The sequence below is a fragment of the Molossus molossus genome, unplaced genomic scaffold, assembly GCF_014108415.1.
Source record: "Molossus molossus isolate mMolMol1 unplaced genomic scaffold, mMolMol1.p scaffold_m16_p_21, whole genome shotgun sequence".
In the NCBI taxonomy this organism is placed as follows: Eukaryota; Metazoa; Chordata; class Mammalia; order Chiroptera; family Molossidae; genus Molossus; species Molossus molossus.
Window position 1 is genome coordinate 46,424,407 of NW_023425357.1, and position 6,000 is coordinate 46,430,406.

At 53.4% G+C, this 6,000-nt stretch overlaps 1 long non-coding RNA gene across 1 annotated transcript in view; it reads left to right on the forward strand.

Moving 5' to 3' along the window:
* The window catches only part of LOC118638943, a 33,817-nt gene extending 28,710 nt beyond the window's left edge, over positions 1 to 5,107 (forward strand). The window contains exons 2-3 of the long non-coding RNA XR_004961135.1: positions 4,751 to 4,899; positions 4,978 to 5,107. This is a non-coding gene — a long non-coding RNA (uncharacterized LOC118638943). The remainder of the gene's footprint in view (positions 1 to 4,750; positions 4,900 to 4,977) is intronic.
* Positions 5,108 to 6,000: the final 893 nt, after the last annotated feature.

Consider the following 6,000-nt stretch of genomic DNA (forward strand, 5'->3'; position numbering starts at 1 on the left):
AGCACATTGATCTATTGTGCTATTGTAAGAAATATATTGTATGTTGGTGTTTGTCCCCGACTCCTGGCCGGAGCTCTGAAAACCTATGAAATGTCCTGATCGATACAGGTGCTGGAGCATCGAGTGTTCGATACTTGGTGTTTGAGCTCAGCTCCTGACGCAGAGCTCCGGGTGCCTGGCACTTCCTGGGTGAAAAGGCGGAGGGTCCTTTGTGGTGACGAGGTGACGGGAGCTCCCGGAGCTTCGGGGCGGAGGCTGTCCCGGGGAGACCAAGCCGCGCCCGGAAGCCCTACCTCCTGGCCTCTGGGTGGTCACGCCCAGGGGAGGAAACCGCCACACTGTGTGATGCACACACCCCAGAAGGGTGGCACCCCCAGTTCCACGGAGACAGGATCTCCTAGTCTCGGGACCTGGAGGAGGCAGACAAGGCGGAAGAATCAGAGCGCAGGAAGTAGGCACAGGGCTGATTGACCAGGGTCCGCAGGGCCTGGGAACATGGCCTGGGGTCCAGGGGACAGACCGCGCGGCAGGCCCGTCCCCTCGGCCCCAGTGGCGTGTGGTCAGAGGAGGCCAGAGGAGAGACACTGAAGCAGGAGGGCCAGGACTCCCGGTGTATGAGTCTCTCAGAGTTAAACTCATTATTTGGATATTTTAGCCTTAAAAGCTCCCACAAAATAAGCGATACAAAAAAATTAGGGATGAGTTTAACTTTTATCCTATTACCTAGTACATGAGTTATTTTTCTTCATTGCCCTTCTAATAGACCCAACCATTGTAGCTGAGATTCATTTTCTTTTGGCGGGGAGGACGCACCGTCTCACTTGATTGGAGAGAGTGGAAGATAAGACCTTTCAGTGTAGCTTGTGGGAAGAGTAGAAGAAGCCCCTCCCCGACGTACATGCTGTACTATTGCTAGACAAAATTATCCCAAAGTCTTCGGAAAAGCCAGTCCGCATTTTAACTCTTGTCAGAAAAAGTTTCCCACGCCTCGGTCCAGGGGCAAGTCAGCCGTATGCCCGCTGGCGGACGCTCTGCCCCCCCGACGGGGCTCGAGAAGGCGAGCTGTCGGAGGGGGTGTCTGGCGTCCGGGGTGGAGTGATGGCAGAGTCCCCTTCACGTCCCCCGTGTGAGGAATGCTGCCCGCCTCTTCTCTTGGTCGTCACCATCTGGTTTCTCGAGCATCTGAAGGAGGATCTGGCTCCTTTGTTGGTTCGGCATCTTCTGTCTCCATGTGGGATTGGGGAAGCGACGGCTGGTAAGCTTCGTGGACTAGTCTGGGGGCTGCCAGTCTGTGGAGCAGCTGCTGGGCCTCGGGTGATGGAGCACTCGCCAGTCTGTGGAGCAGCTGCTGGGCCTCGGGTGATGGAGCACTCACCAGTCCGTGGAGAAGCTGCTGGGCCTCGGGTGATGGAGCACTCGCCAGTCCATGGAGAAGCTGCTGGGCCTCGGGTGATGGAGCACTCGCCAGTCTGTGGAGCAGCTGCTGGGCCTCGGGTGATGTAGCACTCGCCAGTCTGTGGAGAAGCTGCTGGGCCTCGGGTGATGGAGCACTCGCCAGTCTGTGGAGCAGCTGCTGGGCCTCAGGTGATGGAGCACTCGCCAGTCTGTGGAGAAGCTGCTGGGCCTCGGGTGATGGAGCACTCGCCAGTCTGTGGAGCAGCTGCTGGGCCTCGGGTGATGGAGCACTCGCCAGTCCGTGGAGAAGCTGCTGGGCCTCGGGTGATGGAGCACTCGCCAGTCTGTGGAGCAGCTGCTGGGCCTCGGGTGATGGAGCACTCACCAGTCTGTGGAGAAGCTGCTGGGCCTCAGGTGATGGAGCACTCGCCAGTCTGTGGAGAAGCTGCTGGGCCTCGGGTGATGGAGCACTCGCCAGTCTGTGGAGCAGCTGCTGGGCCTCGGGTGATGGAGCACTCGCCAGTCTGTGGAGCAGCTGCTGGGCCTCGGGTGATGGAGCACTCACCAGTCCGTGGAGAAGCTGCTGGGCCTCGGGTGATGGAGCACTCACCAGTCCGTGGAGAAGCTGCTGGGCCTCGGGTGATGGAGCACTCACCAGTCCGTGGAGAAGCTGCTGGGCCTCGGGTGATGGAGCACTCACCAGTCCGTGGAGAAGCTGCTGGGCCTCGGGTAATGGAGCACTCGCCAGTCCGTGGAGCAGCTGCTGGGCCTCGGGTGATGGAGCACTCGCCAGTCCATGGAGAAGCTGCTGGGCCTCGGGTGATGGAGCACTCACCAGTCTATGGAGAAGCTGCTAGGCCTTGGGTGATGGAGCACTCACCAGTCTATGGAGCAGCTGCTGGGCCTCGGGTGATGGAGCACTCACCGTTCCGAAGCATGGACACTTCAGAAACCCTCCTGATGGGATATCGGGGCCAGATCTCCTCTTCGGGAGGGCTGGAAATATTAGGAAACTACTCACCCCTCCCTTCCCCTGCTCTGCGGCTTGTCTGTGTCTGAATGAGATAGAAAGCTCAGGGGGTCTTTGCCCAAACTTCTCGGTTTACAGGAAAGGGACTTGTGGGCATCGCAGGTCGCAGAACCCTGTGATCTAGACCTGCCTTCCTGTGATCTAGACCTGCCTTCCTGTGATCTACACCTGCCTTCCTGTGATCTAGACCTGCCTTCCTGTGATCTAGACCTGCCTTCCTGTGATCTACACCTGCCTTCCTGTGATCTACACCTGCCTTCCTGTGATCTAGACCGGCCTTCCTGTGATCTAGACCTGCAACCTCACCTTATGGCTCCCCCTTGCCTTCTCCTCTCCAGGCGCAGGAGTCTACCTTCGTGTCCCCATGCGCGAGTCAACGCCCACCCACACCTCTGCACGCATGCTTTTCTCTAGAACGCTCTCCAGGCAGCCCTGGCTTCTCTCTCTCCTTCACGTCAGGTCTGAATTCAGGGCAAGTTCCCCAATGGCGTTCGCTCGTCCCCTAGTCCAGGTCGGCTGTCGAAGGCTGCCTGCGGTGTTCTCGGCAGCCTGGGGTGCACCTGTGAATGTTTGCTGAACCCTCCTGCTGGCCTTGTGTCCCCGTCGCCTGCCAGACCGTAAGAACCGCATGGGGCCGTCATTCGCTGCAGCATTGCTAGGGCCTGGCACAGGAGGCCCGCTCCCTACACATGTGTGGACTCCGGGGCTCACAGGCAAATGGGGGAACCTCTCTTTGGGGGGCAGCAAAGAATGGTGGGCAGAACTTCGGTCTGGTGTCAGCAATCCTCGGTCCTAGCCTTAGCCCTGAAGTTGATTTCTTGGGAGACTAGGAAAAGGTTATTAGAATAAAATTCGCCTCAAAACCTAATATTATGGCAAAGGAACAAAAGAGGAGTTATTTGGTTTAACCACATAAAATTGCTGATATTTGACATTTTTTTTACCTACTAAAGTGACGGTTTTATAGGGTTTAAACTACGTGAATAAAAGATTTCCGTAGAAGCCCCTTCGGGGGGTCAGGAGTCTGCTCCAGGAGGCCTGCGGGTGTTCGAAGCGGGTGTCCTGCCGGGCCGGTTGGGTCAGATGACAGAGAAGGAACGTTCTGTGCAGGGCAGAGAGCTGGCTCGAACTAGTCCTTTTGGGCAAAGATGGGCTGCGGTGGCCCCTGCCCAGAGCCCCATTCCCTCCCTCTGCCATGAACCCCAAGTCTTCACTTCTCACATGCTCTGAAAAGATTATCTCCTTCTGTGTTCCCACGCGTGCCCCTCGGCCTTTGTGAAGCAATTTCCACAGAAGCGATGGTCTGCCACCAAATAAGAGTTTACTAGGAATAAAAATTGAATTTCGTCTGCCTGTTGACAGGCTGATTGATCGGAGGGCTCTCTTGACTGAATCCTCTCCTAAGCACATTCTCATTCATCATGTGCGGGATGGCCTCGAATCAATAGTCGCCCTGCGCGGAGGCCGGCCCGCGGGGGTCCGCCCGCGCCCACAGCTCCCCGGAACTGCTGCTCTCCCTGACAGAATTATTTCAACAGTGACACTGTGCCAGGTCTGCTGTCCCCATACGTTCACTAGCATTGTTTGTTCAGGTCATAATTTTTATTACCTGTCTTGTAAATGCTGAAGCTTGAAGAGTTTGCCTTTTTTTTCCTCAGGCGGTTAACTTCTTATTCCTGCTATTCTTCCTCAAAAATCTGTGTTTGAGAGTGGGGTTCCATTGCAGGACGTCATCCACGTGCCCCTGTCTGCATGCAGACCCTTCTCAGGACGTGTCCTCCGGGAGGAGGGAGACCTGGCCTCGGCTGGCACCGCGCGGACCAGCGGTGTGGCCTTGACAACTGTCTTTCCCTCTCGGGGCCTCCTTTGAAGAAATGAGGTCAAGCGACGCCTTCAGGACAGTCAGCCTGGAACAGACTGTCCGAGGCAGGAGCTGAGAACGGGAGGCCCACAGGGGGGGCCCAGTCTGCAGATGGGATTCATTAGGCCCCCAAAGTATCTGTTTTAATTTAATTCAGCTTTTTTCTACTTTAGTTTAAAAAGTAATCTGTTAGTATTTTACATTTACATGTAGTAGAATTCACTCCTTTTGCATGAGTGTTGACACATGCACACATTCCTGTCCCCACTGCACATGGTACGGAACAAGTCCCTCGCCGGAAAGAACTCCTCCCTGCCTGTCCCTCGTGGTTAAGTCTTGCCCCTCCTCCTAATCCTGCCAACCACTGACCTGTTCTATGTTCCGGGAGTTTCGCCTGTCCCAGGATGCTGATAAATGAAATTGTACCGCCCCAGAGCCTTTGACACAGTTCCTTTACTTAACAGAGTGCATACAACGTGGATGAATCTCCAGTGCATTTGTGTGGCTGCACCACCGTCGGTTTATCCACCCTCCCACTGAGGGGACGTGGGTTCGTCTAAGGTTCTGACGGTTATGCCGCCGTAAACGTGTATGGACGGTTTTCTGCATGAACGTGAGTTTGCATTTCTCTAGTATAAAGGTCTAGGCCAAGTTCAGCATCCATTCACGATAAACTTTTTCGGAAAACTAGGAATGGAAGGGAGCTTGATGAAGAGGAACTACGGAGACCCTCACAGCCAACATCATGCTGGGTGTTTCTCCGTAAGGGTCAGGAGCCAGCCAAGGATGTCCACTCTCCCCCTCCTTCTCAACATGGTGCTGGAAGTCCTAGCAATTCAGTAAGTCTAGACAAGGAAATAAAAGCCATTCAGATTGGAAAGAAAAATAAAGCCCTGGCCGGTTTAGCTCAGCAGTTAGAGCATAGGCCTGAGGACCAAAGAGTTGCGGGTTCGGTTCTGGTCAAGGGCACGTACCTCAGTTGTGATTCAGTTCTTGGCCCTGGTCGGAGTTGTCCGGAAAGCAACCAGTTGAGGTGTCCCTCTCACATCAGTGTCTCTCTCTCTCTCTCTCTTTCACCCTCCCATTCCAGCTGAAGATAAATGGAAAAATATCCTCAGGTGAGGATTTAAAAAAATAAAAATAAACATAAATAAATAAATAAATAAATAAATAAATAAATAAATAAATAAAGTTTTTCTGTTCACAAACAGTATGATTTTTGACATTAAAAAAATCACAGGGAGCCCGGCTAGTGTGGCTCAGTGGCTGAGCATCAACCCATGCACCAAGAGGTTGCCAGTTTGATTCCCAGTCGGGAGACATGCCCAGGTTGTGGGCCTGATCCCCAGTGGGGGGTGGGGGGGCTTGCAGGAGGCAGCTAGTTGATGTTCTCTCTCATCTATGTTTCTATCTCTCTCTCTCCATCTCCCTTCCTCTCTCTCTAAAATCAATAAAGATTAAAAAAAAGTTTTTTTAAATCACAGGCAATATACCAAAAAAAGAACCCCTTTTCTAGAACCAATAAGTGAGTTTAGCAAGCTTGCTGAATAAAAGATCAATATGTGGAAATCAATCATATCCTTATATTCTAGCAATGAAGAAACAATTGTAAATAAAACATTTTAAGACAGTACCACTTGCAATAGCTCCCAAAATGAAATCATAGACATAAATCTAAGAAAATACGCCCAGGTTCTGAACACTAAAACAACGT